This window comes from Triticum dicoccoides, chromosome 7B (genome assembly GCF_002162155.2).
Source record: "Triticum dicoccoides isolate Atlit2015 ecotype Zavitan chromosome 7B, WEW_v2.0, whole genome shotgun sequence".
In the NCBI taxonomy this organism is placed as follows: domain Eukaryota; kingdom Viridiplantae; phylum Streptophyta; class Magnoliopsida; order Poales; family Poaceae; genus Triticum; species Triticum dicoccoides.
In genome coordinates this window covers 271,240,730-271,265,222 of record NC_041393.1, presented here as the reverse complement: position 1 = coordinate 271,265,222, position 24,493 = coordinate 271,240,730, and the positions used below count along the sequence as shown (strand labels likewise).

At 45.8% G+C, this 24,493-nt stretch overlaps 1 pseudogene; it reads right to left on the bottom strand.

The window, feature by feature from the left end:
* Positions 1–22,068, bottom strand: part of LOC119338865 — a 33,809-nt pseudogene extending 11,741 nt beyond the window's left edge.
* Between the last annotated feature and the right edge of the window lie 2,425 nt (positions 22,069–24,493).

The following is a 24,493-nucleotide window of genomic DNA, read 5'->3' as shown; positions in this document are numbered from 1 at the left end:
TTTGCGAGGTTTGCAAAATACCCTTTGAGGGCACCTTGGATGAACCACACCGTAACGAAGTAGAAGCTTTTATTAACACTATCACTATGGGAGAAACCAGGAAGGTTTCTGATGCAAGGATTACTAGCATACATTTTCCTGTTTTACGCTACTTTGCCTTATTTGCTAGTTGTTGCTTGATTGGACGCGGGAACTATGGAAACTGTCATGGAATTGTCTCATCAGATGTCCTAGTGAAAGGACTTAGTTGTGGATCCATCGCAACTAGGAAGCTTGAAAGGGTTAATCATGACAAAGGACATGAGAGGTTTATACTAGTTTGGCCCCTTACGGTGAAGGTAAGGCCTACGTCTAGTTGGGTTGGTATTGATTGATGTTTCGATGATCAGGGAGCGAGATACGCTATGCCCGGCTCTCGATCAGTTGTTTCCTACCCTAAGCCGCCGGCGGGTCGTCCCCTTATATATACGGGGGACGCCCTACGGCCTACAGAGTCCCGGCCGGCTCATAGACAGTGTCCGGCTCGGTGACTAGTTAAATCTACCTTATGTTACAAGTCATATCATCATGGCGGTTTACCACTATGGGTCTTAAGCTGCCTGTGGGCCTTAACTCCTTTATTGAACCGCCATCTTCATGCTTGGTCTTGGGCTTCTTCTGATGAATACTCTTTGCGTAACCCGACTCCTCCTGGGCGGCTTACACAAATAGTTATATCCCCAACATTAGGCCCCAGATTGATTTGAACCAGTTCATGTCAATCTTAAAATACCTTAAGAAATAAATATTCAGCCTTCTTCCCGTACAAAAGGTTTTCTTTAACCCGCCATGACATCATCTTTTGGATCCGTGTTAACCCGTCGTGATGTCATCCTTACTTAAATTCATTCTTTATTCCACCGTATCCTCCAACGGATCTTTCCTTTTACTAACCGTTCCGAAAACCGAGTCGTCGGGGCCACTGGATAATAATGTTTATCTCCTCATTTCTCGGGCCTTCTCAGTCAGCCCTTCCTTATAAATAGGCATGACCTAGGTCTTTTCCATTCTCCCCCTTCGGTCGTCTTCTTCCTCTCACTGTTTCTCTGCCGCTCGAGCTCCGCCGCCGCCGTCGCTGCAGATCTCCTCGTCCTCGTCAACTCAGGCTGCTGCATCAACCTGATTTGACCAGAGAAACGCGACAAACCTCCGCAGCAACCCTGCATCGGTGAGTTTCCTCTTTCTTGCTCCTCAGATCCGCATTAGGACCTTCGAGTTCCTCGATGTTCTTCGCTCTTCGTTAGGAACCCCTCATAGATTTCATCACCACCGCCGTTTCTTGATCTTGAAGATTATATAAAACTGATGCGGTAGCTATTTCGCACCCATTTCGACCGCAAGTAGATCTCTTTCTGTCGCATAGAGGCCCTGTTCGAGCCCTTGAGCTTCATCAGTGCCAGTCCTAGGTCTAGAAATTTTTCTTTTCAGAACAGCCTTTTGATCCAAAATAATAGCGGCCACTTGTGAAACCTGTTTGCTCCACCCTTAAATAAAAATTGCCTCTGTCGAATATGCCTAACCACGACTGTCCATGTGGCCAGTTTAAGTAAATGATACTGATCTGTCAACCTTGCTTGCCTCTCTGGACCTAAGAAAATTTAACTGCTCCTGATACCCATAGAGGCTTAAATATCATTGCGTAGTTACCCATATATCATTAGGCCCCTTCTTAAACCGCCATCTTGAATAGACTTAAAATATTTTCCTCCGGGTTAAATTTGAACCGAAACCTCTTATTTTGTCATAGGCTTCAATTTACGTCATGGCACCTAAAGCAACCAAGGCTCCTGTGACCTGCAATTGGGTCCCATCCACAGTCACAAGGAGTAAATTGTCTGATTTTGTGAAGTCTGGCCATCTGCCCAAGAAGGAGGTCATGTCTTATCGTGCCCCTGACCCGTTCGAAGAGAAACCTCAACCCAAAGAAGGGGAGGTGATAGTTTTTACGGATCACATGAGCCGGTGAGTTGCACCACCCGGTTCAAAATTCTTCAGGGATGTTTTGCACTTCTTTGACCTTAGACCTCAAGACATCGGGCCCAATTTCGTGTCAAATATTTGCAACTTCCAAGTCTTCTGCGAGGTGTGCCTGGGAGAAGAGCCCAATCTGCTTTTGTTTAGAGAGCTTTTCTACTTAAATCGGCAGAATGAACGTGCCAACGGGCCCAGTCTTGAACTTGGTGGCATTTCGATTCAGCGGCAGAGAGACTGTTTTTTCCCTTATGCTGAACTGCCGAGTCACCCGAAGGATTGGAATCAAATGTGGTTCTATTGACAGGACACTTCTCCGGCTGACGAGAATCCTCTGCCCGGCTTCCGCGCTCTATGCCTTGAGTCCAACCATCCGCTGTCAGACAAGTTAACCGTTGTTGAACGTTTACCACTTGCCCCTACCATCAAGAAGATCAAAGCCCTCTTGGGTAATGGCTTGAATGGTATTGACTTGGTCTGAGTCTGGGTTGCTTGGTGAGTGCTTCCGTTAAGCCGCCGCCCCGGCTTAATGTGCACTTACTCAGGCGAGAAGGATGACCCACTGCGTCATAGTCCCAATGACTTGCCAGATGATGTGGTGGAGGCTACGACCCAAACATTGCTGAAAGAGGGCACGGTGACTAGTAACGCCTTTGGCTTACTTCCTTTCTGCAAGAAGAACCCGGCCCCCGCAGTGAGTCATCAATCCTTAATGAATACTCTTTTAGTGTATTACACCTTACTTTTACTCATAACCCCTTTATCTTTTTTCATAGGCCGATGACAACTTCTGGAAGGTCAAGTATGACCGTGAGGCTACCAAGCAAGCCCGAGAAGCCAAGAGAACCGAAAGAAAAGCCGCCAAAACGGGAACTTCAAGGAAGAGGAAGCCAAGTGCTTCGGATTTGTTTAAACTTGATGATACTTATGATGACGAAGGAGAGGTAACTTCTAGTTCCCTTGATTCTTTATCATTACCTTTCGGACTTTACATCTTTCCAGGAAGACACAGGGAACAGCCAAGCCGCCGAGGAAGAGGTAACTATAATTTCCTCCGACTCCGAGCCCCTGCCACGTCAGAAAATTCGAAGAGTAACCCGGAAAGTAAGATTTTCACATCCTTTGGCTTACCAAGATCCTCAATTTCTTTTGAAGCAACAGCAATGGAAAGTCGGAGGCAGACCCGGACCAGCAAGGACATAGATCTCTCCTCCGGCTTACCTGACGTAACCAGGAAGCGTCGGACTGAGGTTATCTCCGATTTACGTTCTGTTTTACCTCTGGCGGGTTTAATTCGTCAACCACTCAATTCATCTGACTCCAATTATCAGGATACCTCTCCTTCCTCCGGCGAGTCTATGCAGTCTAACATGCCGGCTTTCAAAACTGCCCCTAGGTAATGTAACTTTGTTTATCTTATGTTTTACCTTACTCATGCTTTTGTATTCACCCTTCTCCTGCTTTTGTTGACAACATGCAAGTGAAGCCCAGTAAGAGGGCAAAGAAGAATAAGCCGTCCCAAGACCCGGTCGTGGCTGCATCGGAGCTTGGCACGGCTGCTCCTGACAGTTCCACCCATCAACCGCCGCCTGAACCGGCCTCTGATATTCCAGCACCAACCTCTGACCTGCCTGCCGAAGATACTCTCAACAGCTCTAATAACCCGGAAGCTCCCAGCCCGATCAAGACAAATGACCCGAAAGTTGAGATTCTGAGGTCTCAGTTTGTTGAACCAGGGCGGCCCACTATCCTTGCCAAATGCTCTGCTAAGCAGGAACTTATAGAACGCCGAAAGGCCAAACTAGACATCACTGATTATACTCACTTAAGCATTGGAGATATAGTCTCTGGCTATCTTAATCAAGTGCATAACAGCCGTGACCTGGAAATTGACATGATGAAGCAAATACAGCAAAAATCTGAGGTACACCTTATGCCCCTTTTCTGAAGCATACTTACTGTATCAGCCCCCAAGTCTATTGCTTATGAATAAATATGTTGTAGACTTAGAAAACAGGTTAACACCGCACTGTCCGGTTTAGAAAGAAGATTTTTAACCCAGCTATAACATGATATGTTGAACTTGCAATACACATTAGCCCCCAAGTGTCAAGTATCTTTGCTTGCAAAGTGGTTGGGACTTAATTTGCATGAACCGGCATTATAAGTTAAAATTCTTAAGCATACATTAGCCCCCAAGTGTCAAGTATCTTTGCTTGCAAAGTGCTTGGGACTTAATGTTAGCTTACCATGATTCTGAATATAACCTGGCATCAATGCAGGCCACCATAAGTCAATTTGAGTCAGAGATTGCTGACCTGAAGAGCCGTCTGACGGCCCAAGAATGTGAAATTCAAAAAGCCAACTCCAAATTTCAATTCAGTGTCTCTGAACAAGAGAAGTTGAAGAAGAATTTTGAGGCAGAGAAGAAAATCTAGCTGATGAAAAGGCTTCACTTGTGACCCGTGCCGAGACAGCAGAGGCATCACTTGCAGAAGCAACAACTAAGCTGTCCAACTTAAAGCGCCAGATATCTCAAATGGTCTCGGCCATCTTCGGTAAGTTACTGTATATAACCTCAAATATTTTAATCCTTCCTTTGATGACTATCTTAATCGTTATCTTCAGCTCACCTTATGCTTGTGAACGCAGGCCCTAGGAGCACAAACCTCAAGCAGAACATGTCGATCAAGCTGAAAGCGGTTTACACGCTAGTGGAGCAACTGTATACCGGGTCACAACGTGCTTTGGCCATTGTAGCTTTATCAAATAACACTCCCCACCTTCTGCAAGATGTGCTGAAGTGTCTTGCTGTACTACCTCAACGAGTCCAAGATTTAAGGCGGGTGTCCTCAAGAGCCGGGGCTATAGCCGCGTTGAGCCGGGCCAAACCATGGATTGTAGAACTAGACCCGGCCGACCTCGCTCTTGGATATCCTAGTCTGAAACAGGATGGGACCGTATTTGATGATCACGATTTCACCGCCTGCGTCAAAGACATACGCCCCGTGGCTACCCTCATTGGGAATGACACTGACCTTACCAAGTATCAGCCGGACTATGACAGTGAGAACCGGAGAATTCCAACACCTCCCTATGATCAAGTCAGCCTGATCCCTCCAACTCGTAAGCACACCTTTGCCCCTAAAGTGGACCCAGCCGATTTAATAGATGCGGAAGCTGAGTTTGAAGCTTTGAGTGGCATTGACTGGGCCTCGTCAACCTTCCAGGACAAGGCAACCGACGGAGAGGCGGAGAAGGATAACCGGGAATCTTCAAGCCCACCAAAGGAGTGAACCACCAGGCATTTATGACTTTGCAAAAAACAATGCTTCGTTTATTCGGACTCGGGGAGTCTTGTAATAGGGTAGAAAAAACCTCTCAATTTTGTCATGCCTTCTCGCATGTTTATGGCGCTTAATACTTTCATAAGCCGCCATCGCTATATATTTCCAGCTTATGTTGATCATTTATTTCCTCGATGTTAATTTTGCTTGCCTTATCCTGCATATATAACAATCAAAATTCCCTTGGCGGTTTATCGCATCAGGGGTCACATAAGGTACTGATAACCCAGAGGGCGAACCCAAAACATCATATACAGGCTGGTTTATGATTATATTTGTTAAACATAATCACAATAGTATACCTGCGATCCTTTTGGTAATCTCACCTGCTTATATGACCTTCACCATGTGGGTAAATTCAACTCCTGAAAGCTGGAAGATATAATGTTCACCTGGCACTTAACAACCTGGGGTGATCAATATTAAGCCGGAAGAACAAAAAACCATCTCATAGTGCTTTCAAAAAGGTCTTAAGATAGTCAAATGATTATTCTTATGAAATATAATGGATAATAAACAATATTCAAAGGTTTCTAATTCAAATATGATCAGTAAACCATTCCAAAGGGGTTAAGCTAAGATTCGAATACGTTCATATAGCCCCCAGTGGCTTTGGCGATGCCGATCAAGTAGGTATCGACAGCTGTGTTCTCTTTGCTTCGAATACAACCTATGTTTGAATAGGAAGCCCCCAAGTGACCATAAGAGTTGTTTAATGACGCTGATTCGAATACGATCCACGTTAGACCCAAAGGGGTTAAGCTATGATTCAAATATGATCAAGAAGCCCCCAAGTGGGTTTGGCAGTGTGCCGATCAAAGTGGGTATCGACAGCTATGTTCTCTTTGGTTCGAATACGACCTATGTTTGAACAGGAAGCCCCCAAGTGATCATGGCTAGATTCAGATATGATCATAAACCGGACCAAAGGGAAAGCCGGATTCAGATATGATCCGCTCCCTGTTGGTTGTTTCCACCACCTGACAAAGAGGACATATAAACTTTTGAAGGTAAAAAGGACAGAGGTCCTGCTTTATTGCTTTATACATCATCAAAATATATACATCTTGATAGCTGGTGGCTCAAGTATAGTAAGGCCGAAGATGGGCGATATTCCACGGCCGGCGGGTCTCCTCCACTGACTTACGTTAGTCTTTGTGCTCTCGAACATCGATGAGGTAGTATGACCTGTTGTTCAGATTCTTGCTGACCACAAAGGGTCCTTCCCAAGGGGGCGATAGCTTGTGCATGTCAGACTGATCCTGGATGAGTCGGAGCACTAAGTCGCCTTCCTGAAAGGTTCTTCTTCTAACCCGGCGGCTATGATAGAGGCGCAGGTCTTGCTGGTAAATCGCTAAGCGGGCTATTGCTAAGTCTCGCTCCTCATCCAACAAGTCAAGTGCATCCTGACGAGCTTTTTCGTTGTCAGCCTCAATGTAAGCCGCCACACGGGGTGAATCGTGTCGGATGTCACTTGGCAGGACTGCCTCTGCTCCATACACCATGAAGAAAGGTGTGTAACCTGTAGATCTGTTAGGCGTAGTGTTGATGCTCCACAGTATAGAGGGTAACTCCTCCATCCAACAACCCGGAGTCCGCTGCAAGGGGACAAAGAGCCGGGGCTTGATACCTTTCAGGATCTCTTAATTAGCTCGTTCTGCTTGACCATTGGACTGAGGATGAGCAACAGCCGAAACATCAAGCCGGATATGTTCTCGTTGACAGAACTCTTCCATGGCACCCTTGGAAAGATTGGTGCCATTATCAGTTATAATGCTATGTGGAAAACCAAAACGAAAGATCACCTTTTTCATGAACTAAACCGCTGTGGCTGCATCACACTTACTGACTGGCTCTGCCTCAACCCACTTTGTAAACTAATCCACTGCCACCAGGAGGTGTGTCTTTTTATCCTTAGACCTCTTGAAAGGTCCAACCATGTCAAGCCCCCAGACTGCAAACGGCCAAGTGATTGGAATCATCCTCAACTCTTGAGCCGGCACATGAGCTCGTCGTGAGAATTTTTGACATCCATCACATTTGCTGACTAGATCCTCCGCATCAGCATGAGCCGTCAGCCAATAGAAACCATGACGGAAAGCCTTGGCCACAAGATATTTTGACCCGGCATGATGGCCACAATCTCCTTCATGGATCTCACGAAGTATCTCCTGGCCCTCCGTAGGCGACACACAGCGTTGAAACGCCCCAGTGACACTTCGGTGATGTAACTCACCATGAATAATCATCATAGATTTGGACCGCCTAACGATTTGTCTTGCCAAGGTCTCATCCTCAGGCAACTCTCCCCGGGTCATATAGGCCAAGTATGGCACTGTCCAATCCAGGATGATGTGAAGAGCTGCCACCAGCTATGCTTCCGGGTCTGGCACTGCTAGTTTCTCCTCTGTAGGTACCTTGACAGAAGGATTATGCAAAACATCGAGGAAGGTGTTAGGCGGCACCGGCTTACGTTGAGATACCAACCGGCTTAAAGCATCAGCCGCCTCATTCTTCCTTGAATCAATGTGCTCCACTTGATAACCTTCGAAGTGCCCAGCTATAGCATCTACTTCACGATGATAAGCCGCCATAAGGGGATCCTTGGAGTCCCACTTGCCTGATACCTGTTGGGCCACGAGATCTGAATTGCCCAAGCACCTTACTTGGCTCAAGTTCATCTCTTTGGCCACCCGGAGACCATGGATTAAGGCCTCGTATTCAGCTGCATTGTTAGTACAAGGAAACATAAGCCGGAGCACATAACAAAATTTTTCACCTCGAGGGGAAGTTAAAACAACTCCAGCCCCTGAGCCTTCTAACTGCCTGGACCCATCAAAATGAATAGTCCAATATGTGTTATCCAGCTTCTCCTCAGGTGCCTACAACTCTGTCCAATCATTGATAAAAACCACCAAGGCTTGAGACTTAATAGCAGTACATGGCATATATTTCAAACCATGAGGCCCAAGCTCAATAGCCCACTTGGCGACTCGTCCTGTGACCTCCCTATTCTGGATGATGTCTCCCAAGGGGGCAGAACTTACCACAGTTATAGGATGACTTTGAAAGTACTGCTTCAACTTCCGGTTTGACATAAACACTCCGTAAACAAGTTTCTGCCAATGCGGATACCTTTGTTTAGACTCAATGAGCACCTCACTGATGTAGTAAACCGGCCGTTGAACCGGATGCTCCTTGCCAGCTTCCTTATGCTCTACCACGATGCAACACTGACAGCTCATGAATTAGCAGCCACATATAACAACAACGGCTCTTTATCAATGGGAGCCGCGAGGACCGGTGGCTCAGACAACTGTCTCTTTAAATCTTCAAAGGCAGCATCAGCAGCATCACTCCAGACAAAAGTGTCCGTTTTCTTCATCATCTGATATAGTGGTAGGGCCTTCTCACCTAACCGGCTTATGAACTGGCTTAAAGCAGCAACATGACCCGCCAGTCGTTGAACATCATTGACGCACGCCTGTTTAGCGAGAGAGGTAATCGCCTTGATCTTCTCCGGATTAGCTTCAATGCCTCTGTTTGATACCAGAAAACCCAAGAGCTTGCCTGCAGGTACACCAAACACACACTTGGTCGGGTTAAGCATCATCTTATAAACCCGAAGATTATCAAAGGTCTCTTTCCAGTCAGATATCAAGGTTTCCTTCTCTCTGGACTTCACCACGAAGTATCTCCTGGCCCTCCACATAAGCATGAACATTGCGACAATTTGATTGTGGAGACAGTTCTGCACACATCGCTGATAAGTCGCCTGAGCACTCTTGAGCCCAAATGGCATAGATACATAACAGAGGGCTCCAAACGGAGTGATGAAAGCCGTCTTCTCCTGGTCCTTAACTACCATTTTGATCTGATGATAGCCAAAGTAAGCGTCCAAAAAACTCAAACGCTCACAACCCGCCGTAGCATCAATGATTTGATCAATATGGGGGAGAGCAAAGGGATCAGCCGGACAAGCCTTGTTTAAGCGTAATCCACACACATCCGCCAGGTGCCGTTCTTCTTGAGCACAAGCACCGGGTTAGCCAACCACTCCGGGTGAAAAACTTTAATAATAAACCCGACCGCTAAGAGCCGGGCGACTTCCTCTCCAATAGCTTTCCGTCTCTCTTCGTTGAACCGTCGAAGAAACTTCCTGACCGGCTTATACTTCGGATCAATATTGAGAGTGTGCTCAGCGAGTTCCCTCGGTACACCCGACATGTTAGAAGGTTTCCATGCAAAGATCTCCCGGTTCTCATGGATGAACTCGATGACCACGCTTTCCTATTTAGGATCCAAATTGGTACTGATGCTGAATTGCTTAGAAGAATCGCCTGGAGTAAAGTCAACAAGCTTCATCTCAGCGGCCGATTTAAACTTCAACGTTGGGTCATGCTCTGTAGTTGGCTTCTTCAGGGAAGTCATATCCACCGGGTCAACATTATCTTGATAAAATTTTAGCTCTTCCACTGCACAAGCAGACTCAGCATAAGCCGCGTCGCCTTCTTCACACTCCAAGGCTACCTTTTGACTCCCATGCACAGTGATGGTGCCCTTATGACCCGGCATCTTGAGCTGCAAATAAACATAACACGACCGTGCCATGAACTTAGCATAAGTCGGCCGCCCAAATAGAGCATGATACGGACTCCTGATTTTGACCACTTCAAACGTCAATTTCTCAGCCCTGGAGTCATACTCATCTCCAAAGGCCACTTCCAGTTCAATCTTGCCAACTGGGTAAGCCGATTTACCAGGAACCACTCCATGAAAAACAGTGTTGGACGTCCTCAAATTCTTATCAGTTAACCCCATGCATCGAAAGTTCTCATAATAGAGGATACTGATGCTGCTACCCCCGTCCATGAGTACCTTAGTGAACTTATATCCACCAACCTGAGGTGCTACCACCAAGGCTAACTGACCCGGATTATCAACTCGTGGAGGGTGATCTTCTCTGCTCCATACAATGGGCTGTTCTGACCACCTCAGATAACGAGGAACCACCGGCTCAACAGAATTTCACGGCCCTCTTATGGACCTTCTGATCACGTTTGCATAAGCTAGTGGTGAAAACGTGATACTGCCCACTATTCAGCTACTTCGGATTGCTTTGATAACCCGACTGCTGCTGTTGCTCCCCTTGACCAGACTGTTGTTTATTATAACCGCCTTGATGTCCCTGAAAACCGGAGCTTGAACCGCCGCCCGGGCCATGAAAGCCACCAGCTCCTGAGCCGCCGCCTGACCCATGATTACCATCAAACATGTTGGAATTCTTGAAAGCCTTCATGATCGCGCAATCTTTCCATAAGTGGGTGGCGGGTCGTTCCCGGGTGCCGTGTCTCGGGCAAGGCTCATTGAGTAACTGCTCAAGAGATGGGCCTGACCCACCAGATCCAGGGGGCGGTTTCCCTTACGTCCCTGATTATTACCCTGCGCGTTGGCATTGGCCACAAACTCCGGGTTACCCTCTGCCTTACGCTTATTGCCTCATTGATTCATTGGGTTATGCTGCTGGCCCTTTCCATTGCCGTTCTTCTTTCCCTTCCCTGTCCTTTCCTCATCAGACACGGGATCCTTGGTACTATCAGAATCGGCGTACTTGACTAAAGCTGCCATCAGAGTACCCATGCCGTTGCAATCACGCTTAAGGCGCCCCAGTTTCTGTCTCAGTGGCTCAAAGCGATAGCTCTTCTCCAACATGAGGAGTGCAGAGTCGGCATCCATCTTGTCAGATGAATGTATTATCTCCTTGACCCGGCGTACCCAGTGAGTCGTGGATTCACCCTCCTCCTGCTTACAATTTGTCAAGTCCACTATTGACATAGATTATTTGCAAGTGTCCTTGAAGTTCTGGATGAAATAGGTTTTTAGCTTTGCCCCCGAATTAATGGAATTGGGCGGCAAGCCCTTTAACCAAGATCGGGCCGTTCCATCTAACATCATGGTGAAGTACTTAGCCATTGCTGCGTCGCTGACCTCCAGCAGCTCCATGGCCATCTCGTAACTTTCAATCCATGCTCTGGGCTGTAAGTCGGCCGTGTAATTCGGTACCTTTCGAGGTCCCTTGAAGTCCTTGGGTAGGCACACATTACGCAGAGACGGTACCAAACAAGGAACACCGCCGGTTCTATTAGCCACTCCCGTCTCAACGGAAGTTGTCAGAAACTCTGGGAAATCTTGATGAGCCATTTGTTGAGCTGCCAGCTGAGCCGCCCGCTCGTTCTCCTGACGTATTCAGTCTTGCACCGGATTATAGCCACCGGGCTGGTTACGGCACTGGGCGTTGCTTGACAAAGCTTCTGACTCCATGTGCCTACTGTAACTTGGACTTCGATTTTGATGAGGCGGTGCTAACCAAGGCGGAGGAGTTGAATGAATCCTGTCCCGGCTATGAGAATAAGTCTCTTGCTGAGCCAGGGCCGTCTGGAGAAGTTCTCTGACCCTCTGGGTCTCCACTGCTGTCGGGTCATCACCGTCCACTGGGAGAGCTGCCAAGCAGGCCGATGCTGCGATTAAGTTTTCCATGGGGTTGGAAAAGTGACCCGGCGGTATCGGCACGTAACGGGGCGGTGCCATACTCCCATGAAGAGGTGCCATCTCCCGAGGCTGAGCCGGTCCTCCTGTTCCGACTGTCATAAACTGATTTGCATCTGGCGGGTTACTTGGTCCGGCTCCGGGTGTAGCAAAAAGATTCCGAGGATCATAAACCGGAGGTAAACGGGACTGGATTTTCTGATGTCTCCTCCTCATCACCTTGTTAGACGCGTTTAGGCTCATCGTAAGCTGGTAGGCTTCTGACTATAGCCGTTGTGCCCGTGCATCCAAAGCCACCCGTTCTGTGGCTAACCTGGTGTCCTCAGCTGCCAAGGCCTCCTTGGCCCGAGCTATTTCCTCGCGCACCCGTGCCACCTCTGCGTCATGCTCATCTTTATTTGCAGGTAGAACTATGGCGGTTAACAGGGCCGTGAGCTTATCCATGAGATCTATCAGCGCCTGAGCCGGCGGGCGCACAGGGCCTCCTGCCCCGGCGGCTCCTGTCCCGGACGTTATTGCTGTAGCGGCTGTAGAGTTTTGGTCGGGTTGAGTCCCAGCCATGAAGACTCCCGCCCATCTTGGCGGCTCATAGGGGTCTGGAATACTGGTGCCATCGGAACAGCCCCCGAGCATGCCGTTTTTCACTTGGTACAGCGAATCTGTTGAACCGGCGGACGAATCACCGTCAGAGAGGACGGCCGTCTCACCACCATCTTTAGATCCTTCAGAAAGTTCCTCTCCATGGATGCAGCCCACGAAGGCATGCGTCATGACGGGTTGAGCTCGGACCTTTCTCGCACGTTGAGCCATCTCGACGAGGTCGGTGCAGTTGTCCCGCTCAGGGCCCGGCTCACCAATCCGGCCGATGAAGACGTGGATTCCGCCGAAGGGGACCCGGTACCTGTACTCAATTGAGCCGGTGTCAAGGCCCCAGCCTTCGTCGTCGATGTAGATCTTGCCGCGACGACTCTTGGTCACCCAGCCCACTACGTATCCCTTGAGCCCTTCGAAGTTGCCCTTCAAGAACTCAAATCCACCGTGCGTTGGCCCCAAGGTGGGCGCCAACTTTCGTGGAATTTTCACGTCAGATGTCCTTTGAAAGGACTTAGTTGTGGAGCCATCGCAACTAGGATGCTTGAAGGGGTTAATCGGGACAAAGGACACGAGAGGTTTATACTAGTTCGGCCCCTTAGAGTGAAGGTAAGGCCTACGTCTAGTTGGGTTGGTATTGATTGATGTTTCGATGATCAGGGAGCGAGATACGCTATGCCCGGCTCTCGATCGGTTGTTTCCTACCCTAAGCCGCCGGTGGATCGTCCCCTTATATATACGGGGGATGCCCTGCGGCCTACAAAGTCCAGGCCGGCTCATAGACAGTGTCCGGCTCGGTGACTAGTTAAATCTACCTTATGTTACAAGTCATATCATCATGGCAGTTTACCACTATGGGCCTTAAGCCGCCTGTGGGCCTTAACTCCTTTATTGAACCGCCATCTTCATGCTTGGTCTTGGGCTTCTTCTGATGAATACTCTTTGCGTAACCCGACTCCTCCTGGGTGGCTTACACAAATAGTTATATCCCCAACAGAAACCTTAGTGTTCCTGATATTATTATTTTGTTCCATGGTTTACACCGCAATAACTCTGTTACTATGGGTGGAATTGTTGCTAGACGGTTAAGTCTGAACCGTACTAAGGGCCCCATCTTTGGAGGCATTTATGCTTCACGCCTAGCTAAATATTTTGAAATACCTACTAGGCATGAGGAGAAATAAGAAACATCGTTACCCCATGCTTATTTAGATTATAAGAGTATGCTAGAGCATGACTTTCTTGTTAAGAGTCATGAAGGGGAGCTCAAATATAAATTATACTTTGATAAACATCACCCTGAGACTATTACTTTGCCTGCTCCCTCTTTGTTTAACTTGTCTGCAGGTCTACACATCGTTCCGTGGGCGGCCATTCAAACCTATCGAAATCCTGCACCAGCCCCGGAACCGGAACCACAAGATGAGCCTCCACGACAGTATGTTTATTCTTGGGATCCAGAGGTGGTTGCCAGCCAGTGGCAGTCAGAGTCCTCTTCATCGCAGTATGACCCCAGCTACACCTACGGGTATCCGCCAGGCTATCCCTGACAATAGACCAACTTAGGCCAAAACCTAAGCTTGGGGGAGTACGTATTTCGCACCGACATTACATTCATGTTCACACACACTCATTGCTAGATGTCGGTACTCATAATCTTTCTTGTGTGTTTAATACACCTTAAGAAAAAACCAAAAAAAATTGTTAGTAGTAGTTTATTTCTTTGCCGTAGTAATTAAAAAGAAAACCCAAAAATATTTCCCGTTCTTCTTTTTGCTTGTTGGGAGCTTTCCTGTGTAAATAGTTTTTATTTCTTTTCTTTTTTGGGGGGTCAATAGGAGAAGACCATGATTAAATTGTTGAAGTGGCTCTTATATGCATCATTGTTGATTTAACCAAGAGCCCATATTGCTTTGTCTTCTCCTGTTTATTGAATGCTCATAGATTCCAGCTTAGTCCAATGCACGTGCACTCTTATTATTATTCACATCGTTCGGTCGTGCAAGTGAAAGGCAATCATGATGATATATGATGGACTGACTGAGATGGGAAAAGCTGGTATGAACTCGACCTCTCTTGTTTTTGTAAATATGATGAGTTCATCGTTCTTGATTCAGCTTATTATGAATAAACATGTTTGCAATGACAATTAGAGATCATAGTTGCTCGTGCCATGCTTGATTAGCTATGAGTTATAATGGTTTACCTTGCATGCCAACATGCTATTAAAATGATTGTGATGTGGTATGATGGGGTGGTATCCTCCTTTGAATGATTTAAGTGACTTAACTTGGCACATGTTCACGCATGTAGTTGAAACAAATCAACATAGCCTTCACGATATTTATGTTCATGGTGGATTATATCCTACTCATGCTTGTATTCAATGTTTATTAATTTTAATGCATGTTCATGACTGTTGTCGCTCTCTAGTTGGTCGCTTCCCGGTCTTTTGCTAGCCTTCACTTGTACTAAGCGGGAATACTACTTGTGCATCCAATCCCTTAAACCCCAAAGTTATTCCATATGAGTCCACTATACCTTCCTATATGCGGTATCTACCTGTGGTTCCAAGTAAATTTGTATGTGCCAAACTCTAAACCTTCAAATAAACATTCTGTTTTGCATGCTCGAATAGCTCATGTATCAACTAGGGCTGCCCTTATCTTCCGTGTTAGGCGGGTTATTCTCAAGTGGAGTGGACTCCGCTCCTCATTCACGAGAAGATGGCTGGTCACCGGGATGCCCAGTCCCATGCTTGATGCAAACTAAATCAAAATAATTGCAAACAAAACTCCCCCTGGGACCCGTTGAATGTTGGAGGCACTCGTTGTTTAGAGCAAGCCATGGATTGATGCTTGTGGAGGAGGGGGAGTATAAAATTTACCATTCTGTTTGGGAACTGCCTATAATTTGTTTAGCATGGAAGATATCATCATCTCTTAGTTGTTATGTTGACAATAAAAATATGCCGCTCAAAATATAATTTATCTCTATTTCAAAACCGAGCTCTGGCACCTCTACAAATCCCTGCTTCCCTCTGTCAAGGGCCTATCTATTTACGTTTATGTTGAGTCATCACCCTCTTATTAAAAGCACTAGCTGGAGAGCATAGCTGTCATTTGCATTTATTACTTTTAATTTATATCGGGTATGACTATGATTGGATCTCTTTTACCATGAATTACAATGTCTAGTCAGTCCTTGATCTTTGAAGGTGCTCTACATTTATGTTTTGCGGTCTCAGAAAGGGCTAGCAAGATACCATCTTGTTATATCATATTATGATTATTTTGAGAAAGTGTTGTCATCCAAGATTTATTATTATGGCTTGCTAGCTGATTATGTTATTGATATGAGTAAACATGAGACCTGAGAATTATTGCAAATGTGGTTAGTTAAAATCTTCGCTGAAAACCTGAATGCTGGCTTGACATAGGTACAACAACAAGAGCAAACAGAGTTTGTAAAAGTTTTTCTTTTTCTCTTTCAGTTTGTCAACTGAATTGCTTGAGGACAAGCAAGGGTTTAAGCCTGGGGGAGTTGATACGTCTCCGTCATATCTACTTTTCCAAACACTTTTGCCCTTGTTTTGGACTCTAACTTGTATGATTTGAATGGAACTAACCCGGACTGACGCTGTTTTCAGCACAATTGCCATGATGTTGTTTTATGTGCAGAAAACAAAAGTTCTCAGAATGACCTGAAACACCACGGGATGTCTTATAAAAACTAATAAAAAATCCTCGCCAAAGATGAAGACCAGGGGGCCCACACCCTGTCCACAAGGGTGGGGCGCGCGCCCCCTACCTCGTGGGCCCCCTGGAGACCCTCCGACGCCAACTCCAACTCCATATATTGGCTTTCGCGGAGAAAAAAATCAGAGAGAAGAAATCATCGCGTTTTACGATATGGAGCCGCCGCCAAGCCCTAATCACTCTCGGGAGGGCTGATCTGGAGTCCGTTCGGGGCTCCGGAGAGGGGGATTCTTTGCCGTCGTCATCATCAACCATCCCCCATCACCAATTTCATGATGCTCACCATTGTGCTTCAGTAATTCCATCGTAGGCTTGCTGGACGGTGATGGGTTGGATGAGATTTATCATGTAATCGAGTTAGTTTCGTTAGGGTTTGATCCCTAGTATCCACTATGTTCTGAGATTGATGTTGCTATGACTTTGCTATGCTTTATGCTTGTCACTAGGGCCCGAGTGCCATGATTTCAGATCTGAACCTATTATGTTTTCATGAATATATGTGTGTTCTTGATCCTATCTTGCAAGTCTATAGTCACCTACTATGTGTTATGATCCGGCAACCCCGAAGTGACAATAATCGGGACCACTCCCGGTGATGACCATAGTTTGAGGAGTTCATGTATTCACTATGTGCTAATGCTTTGTTCCGGTTCTCTATTAAAAGGAGTCCTTAATATCCCTTAGTTTCCAATAGGACCCCGCTGCCACGGGAGGGTAGGACAGAAGAATTCATGCAAGTTCTTTTCCATAAGCACGTATGACTATATTCGGAATACATGCCTACATTACATTGATGAATTGGAGCTAGTTCTGTGTCACCCTATGTTATGACTGTTACATGACGAACCGCATCCGGCATAATTATCCATCACTAGTCCAGTGCCTACGAGTTTTTCATATACTGGTTCTCGCTTATTTACTTTTCTGTTACTACTGTTACAATCACTACAGAATACCAAAAACATTACTTTTGCTGTCTTTACTTTTGTTACCATTACCACCACTATCATATTACTTTGCTACTAAACACTTTGCTGCAGATACTAAGTTTCCAGGTGTGGTTGAATTGACAACTCAGCTGCTAATACTTGAGAATATTCTTTGGCTCCCCTTGTGTCGAATCAATAAATTTGGGTTGAATACTCTACCCTCGAAAACTGTTGCGATCCCCTATACTTGTGGGTTATCACAATGCTAAATGTTTCTTGATTTATTATTCAAACACCATGGTGTGGGTAATATCATCATTCTTCCCTCGCCCCTTTGTCTAAATACTTTTGAACTTGCTGTCCTATCATGTATATCATGACTCGCCTTTCCTTGGGAAGGATATACCCTAAATTCTTGTGTGCAAACACATTTTTCCTTTCCTTTGATCTGATTAATCTAATGATCACATTTTCCTTTCCATTGATTTGTTTAACCTTTCTTGTGATCTATATGATCTAAGCAGTAATATTCTTCTGCCTATGTAAACACCTTGGTGTACAACCGTGTCAGTAAGACCCTGTCGCATTTGTTGATGGCATTCTAGTAACCAACGATGGACGAGAACTTTGCCTATTGGTCCACCTTGTTTCAACGAGCAGGAAAGTGGTTCTCTTCGTCCCTCGCCCTTGGTGCCGATGTTGTTGCCAACATAACGGACAGGCTATCCTCTAACCTGCCTTAATGTCATGACCGTGCAAGATGTCAGCACCCTTCCTACTTCTAGCCCACATGGTGAGCCCATAACCCATAGTTCCACATGATCGAAACTTGAGTCTCCTGTACAACAATGATTCCGAAGCTATCCCTGCACCTAGGTTCGTACGCGTTTCCGTGATCGATCTTCCTTGTAGTGATCCATTCTGGAATCAAACGCAAGATTGTAGGACCTTGAAGTATGTCTAGAGGGGGGGTGATTAGACCACTTGACCAATTAAAAACTTAACCTTTTCCCAATTTTAGAGTTTGGCAGATTTTAGCTACTTTAGGACAAGTCAAGCAATCATCACACTATTCAAGTAAGCATGCAGAGAGTATATAGGCAGCGGAAATTAAAGCATGCATCTTGCAAGAAAGTAAAGGGAAGGGTTTGGAGGATTCAAACGCAATTGGAGACACGGATGTTTTTGGCGTGGTTCCGATAGGTGGTGCTATCGTACATCCACGTTGATGGAGACTTCAACCCACGAAGGGTAACGGTTGCGCGAGTCCACGGAGGGCTCCACCCATGAAGGGTCCACAAAGAAGCAACCTTGTCTATCCCACTGTGGCCGTCGCCCACGAAGGACTTGCCTCACTAGCGGTAGATCTTCACGAAGTAGGCGATCTCCTTGCCCTTACAAACTCCTTGGTTCAACTCCACAATCTTGTCGGAGGCTCCCAAGTGACACCTAGCCAATCTAGGAGACACCACTCTCCAATAAGTAACAAATGGTGCGTTGATGATGAACTCCTTGCTCTTGTGCTTCAAATGATAGTCTCCCCAACACTCAACTCTCTCTCATAGGTTTTGGATCTGGTGGAAAGAAGATTTGAGTGGAAAGCAACTTGGGGAAGGCTAGAGATCAAGATTCATATGGTAGGAATGGAATATCTTGGCCTCAACACATGAGTAGGTGGTTCTCTCTCAGAAATGGTAAGTTGGAGGTGTAGGTTTGTTCTGATGGCTCTCTCCACGAATGAAGAGGAGGCGGAGGGGTATATACAGCCTCCACACAAAATCTAACCGTTACACACAATTTACCAAACTCGGTGGGACCGATTCAACAGACTCGGTCGGACCGATTTAGTAAACCTAGTGACCGTTAGTAATTTTCTGTGGGACTGACATGCATCTCGGTGAGACCGACTCGGTTAGGGTTAGGGCATAACGTAATCTCGGTAAGACCGATTACACAAACTCGGTGAGACCGATTTGGTAATAAGCTTTCCAGAGAGTTGGTCAGGTAAACTCGATGGGACCGATTTGCTCTTTTCGGTGAGACCGAAATGTTACAAAATGGAAACAGTGAGTTTACATTGCAATCTCGGTGGGACCGATCGCACACTTCGGTTAGACCGAAACATTACGAAGGGAAACAGAGAGATTACAATCCCATCTCGGTGAGACCGAGATCCCTATCGGTAAGACCGATTTGCTTAGGCTTTGTGGCAGTGGCTATGACTTTTGGAATCGGTGGCGCCGGAAAGGAAGAATCGGTGTGACCGATTTTGGCTTTGGGTTTAGGTCATTTGGATGTGGGAAAGTAGCTGAGGGTTTTGGAGCATATCACAAAGCACATGAAGCAAGAGGCTCATTAAGCAACACCTCATCCCTCCTTGATAGTATTGGCTTTTCCTATAGACTCAATGTGATCTTGGATCACTAAAATATAAAATGAAGAGTCTTGAGCTTTTGAGCTTGAGCCAATCCTTTGTCCTTAGTATTTTGAGGGATCCACTTTCATCATCCATGCCATGCCATTCATTGAGCTTTCCTGAAATAATAGTCTTGGAATAGCATTAGCTCAATGAGCTATATGTTGTTATGAATTACCAAAACCACCTAGGGATAGTTGCACTTTCAATCTCCCCCTTTTTGGTAATTGATGACAACATATAGATCAAAGCTTAGACAAAAGATAATAAGATTGAATAATATCGTCGCTTTGAGAAGTATGTGATAAGCAAGAGCTCCCCCTAAATTTGTGCATAGTTTAAGATTTGCTTTGGACTGCAAATGCACAATGAATTAGGCTCATGGGTTACTCTTCCATGTCACATACATCTTGGTGGAGCGCTCAAAATAATAAACATTGAATGCATGCACTCATCACCAAGCAAAGTGAATGATCACATAAGATAGATAGGATAATATCATCAAACATGCATAAGTGTAGCTTATGATCAAACACATGATCATCAATGTCTCACAAGCATAGTATCACAAGCAATCAAAAGCAAACAAGTTTAACCACCAAATAAAGAAAGAGAGAACAAAAGCAACACTATCTCTCTCGAAGCCTATGATCTATACATTTTTCTCCCCCTTTGGCAACAAGTTACCAAAAAGTTCATAGAAAATGCATAGTGCTAGATCGACTCTCAGGCTTGATCTTCAGGTGGTGGTGTCCGGATAACTCCAAGAACGAAGGCTTCAGTTGAAGTAGAGGGTGATGGAGTTGATGCTGGAGCTGGTTGCACTGGAGCTGAAGGGGCAGTAGCTAGTGCTGAAGATGTTGCTCTAGTGTCTGCCACATGCACTGCAACTGACCTCTGGGCTCTAGGAACTCTGGCAAACACGTTTGTTGTAGTCTTGACCTGCCTCTCCTGCATGTCATCCTGCAGCTGCTCTACAACTGACTAAATCTCAGTTACTTTGACATCAAGGTCATGGAATTTGAGTTCCATGATTCTTTCCAAGCTCTCCTGATTCTGAATGAGGGTGGCCAGTCCCTTCTCAATCCTCAGTGTTGATGCTATCAAGTAACCAAGCTGCTCCTGCTTGTTCTTCAATAAAATTCAGATGCCTCCTCTTGAGTTGGCATCCTGGCAGCCTTCTCCTTCTTTGCCTTCTCCTTCTTCTCTTGTTCTTGAACTGAAGATGGGTCATTCTCATTCATGACAACCTCATTGTCCTCAAAGTCTGGATAAAGTGGAAAATGTTCCTTATCCAATTGATATTTCCTTGTGCCCATCTTTGAGTTTATCAGCTCCTGTATCTGAGGTGCATATCCACAGCTCCTCTTCTAATCTGCTGCAGTCCTCTTAATGGTTTCAATCATCAGGCTCATGACTTTGAACTTCTGTGGCACATCAAACACATGCAACATGTTGATGGCATGCCCTCTGATCATGTTATGGTCAGCAGACTTGGGCAATAGAGTGTGCCTCAGAATCCAATTGATAGTTGGCAGCCCTGACAACAGAAAATGAACTGATCCAAACTTGTGAGTCTCAACTGCCTTGTCTGGGATCTCCTTGTACATGTGTGCCATGGAATTGTGATACATCTTCTTCTTTGCATAGATATCCAGGTCATCCTCATTTTCCTTTGGGGTATTTATCAGACTTGCCCATTCTTCAATAGTGGATTGGTACCTTGTACCCTCAGACATCCAAACAATTCTTCCATCTGGATAAAAATGTGATATGGAGTAGAATTGCATGATAATCTCATCATTCCAGTGGGTAAACTTTTGCCCAACAAAATCAGCAACTCCACAAGCAACAAAGCTTTCTTGCACTCCGGGATAGTGCTCTTCATTGTACTTGATGTAGGTCCAGTCGACCCACCTCATGTCACAAACTATGGGCTTCTTATCCAACAGAATTGTCTCATAGAAGTCATGCTATTCCTTTTTATGGAACCTGTAGTCAATAGCAGTTCTTCTCCTTGAGGCATATGGATCTTCCATCCTCCATAGCCTCAACCCTGAGTCCTTCCTGATCCTCATGTCCTCAGCCACAGGATGGGTATCATTGTGGTCTGGTATCTTGGGCTTGAACTTCCTTAGGACATGTCCTTCTTCATCTTCTTCATCAGCAACATTTGGCACTGGGGCCTTGTTCTTCTCAGCAGCTGGAATACTCCTAGTATTCCTCTTTGGTAGTTGCTTGGCCTTGGAGGCAGCTTTGGGTGCTTCCTTGGGCTTAGATGTTGCAGCCCCTGATCTAATTGCATCACCCATAAGCTTGGGTGCCTTAGGTGCTGGTGCAGCAACCTCTTCTTCCTCTTCAGAATCTCTTCTCATAGAGGGCTTTCCAAGAACCTGGGCAGTTGTGGTTCTTGCTCTCTTCTTCTTCTTGTCCTGAGCACCTTCATCCTCTGATTCAATTGTAAACTTCATTGTCTCTCTAGTGGGGACTTTCTTGGGTTTGGAAGAAGTGGCTTTTTTCTCAGGTGCCTCTTTGGGTTCAGTCTGTTTTGGCACTTGAGTGGATCCTCTGACCTTGGGCATTGGTGTCCTCTTGGCAGGAACTTTCTTTTTCAGTCCAGGCTTTGTGCTATGTGCAGAGCCATATTCCTTCTTGGGCACCACTTTCTTGGAAGTAGCCTCATCTTCTCCGGCTTTGTAGTCCTCCTCTTCTGAGTATGAGGTTCTCTTTCTCCTTTGCCTGGTAGCAGCCTTAGGCAGGTTGATAGGAGTGCTTCTGCTCCCTTCATCTGTAGAGCTTGAGGGACTAGTGCCCTTGCTCATGTCAATCTGCTCTTCTGACCTGTTCTGGCTGTCACTCTAGTCTGACATGCTGCAAAAGCTTACTACTGACCCTGTGAAGAGTTATAGATGAGATAGAAAGGATGAGCATCACAAAATGCAGAGATTTTTGCAAAAGAATTATTCAAAAATTCAATTTTAGTTTTCCACAGAAAGCATTTCGGATCAACCGATTTTCAAACTCGGTGATACCGAAGCAGTTTTGGAACCTAAACTAATGATCTCGGTTGGACCGAGTCACAGTTCGGTGGCACCGAGACTGCTAGGGTTTCACAGAATCCTAAAATCGGTCGCACCTATTAGCAATTCTCGGTCAGACCGAGAGTCACTAGTGCAATGGCATAAGCCAAATCGGTGAGACCGAGTTTTTCAACTCGGTGGGTCCGAGATGGTTTCGGCGGAAACCTAACCCTAAAAATTTGAATCTAATCTACTCTACGGACTACTTTGGCTGGATAGGATTGTTTCCATCGTGGCAAGATTCAATAAGAATACAATGTGCTAGGAATCAGATGTGGATAGCACAAAGATCGAGTCCATACCCTAGCTTGGCAATGAACTCGCTACAACGGCAACGGCGGGGGCAAAATCCGTTGACGGCGGCGGAGACCAGCTATAGGAGGCTGCTGGCGACGAGGAGACGATCCGGAGACCTTCGATGGCAGAGCAAGCTATTGCGCGGGCGAAGGGTTTCAGAGAAATTTCCAAAATTTTGCCTGTGACTATATATAGCCCGACCCTGTCGGTGTGACCGAGTGGAACAACTCGGTGGCACCGAGATGCATAACTGTGTACAGTTACAGCAAATCGGTGTGACCGAAAAGTTCAAATCGGTTGCACCGAGATTGAAAACTCAGATCAACTTAATGATCTCGGTAGGACTGAAATGGAGGAATCGGTCAGACCGAGAGTCACAAAGAGGTTTTGGAAGTTTAAGTCTATGACGAATCGGGGACTCCGAGTGCTCCTCACATAGAGTGGTTCGAATCTGACTTTATCAAATTTTGTGATGTAGCATGAATAGAGTTTGAGATATGAAAAGCATAGATAGCTAGAGAAAGTTCTTAGGCATTCTTGTCCATCCACTTGGCAAAAAGAAAAGAACCCAAACAATCAAAACAACAAGTGGATGTCCTTGAATGAGTAAAATATGCACCAACATGCTCACACAATAAAATGGCAAGTGAAATATGTGGAAAAGCATGCACAACCAATTCTAGCATCTATCAAACAATTGGCGATGACTAGGTCATCTATATATGAGTATATTGACTTAGGAGTCAAATGAGAACATTTGATCATAGGTCATACTCATCGTTTAAGCTCAAGTGGGGTTACCACTTTTACATAATGCATTGATGTGTTCACACCATTAGAGTAGCTTTGACTCAATTCTTAGAGTTAAGCTCCCCCTAGATGTGAGATCCCCCCTTAGAGGGATGAACTAACCTTCGGTTTTGTCGATGATGACTTCATGTAGGTGTTGAAGATGTGGATGCTCAATGTTGATGTAGATCATTTGGAGCAATCCTTTGGAGTGAGTTGCACTTTCAACTTACCTACATGGGTTAGTCCCACAAGGAACAAACAAGTATATCCATAGACATAGAGTGATGCACACACAAGATGATGTCCATGAAAACATTAGGTTACCTTGTCCCTTGCCTTACCAACATGAGGGTTTGTGACTCCTTGAACTAGTGCAAGATGTGGAAGTTGATTGCACTTGTTCTTGCCATAATGATATGAGTGAAGAATGTTGGCAGAGTCACCCTCAAGAACTCTCTAGTTCTTATTCTTCGAGATCCACATCATCTTGATGGGAATCCTTGGAGTTGTAGTTGTACTTGATGAAGTAGAACTTGACGTAGTCTTGGGAACCCACTTGAACGAGGCTTTAGGTGCTTCTTCAAATGCATCAATCTCTTCTTGAAGCTTGTCCTTGCCTTTGTTCTTGTGGTCTTGTGGTGGAAGATCATCTTGAGCTTGTGTTCCCTTGAAGGAAGTAGGATCATACTTCTCTTGTTGAGGAACAAACTTCGTCTTGGGGTATTGA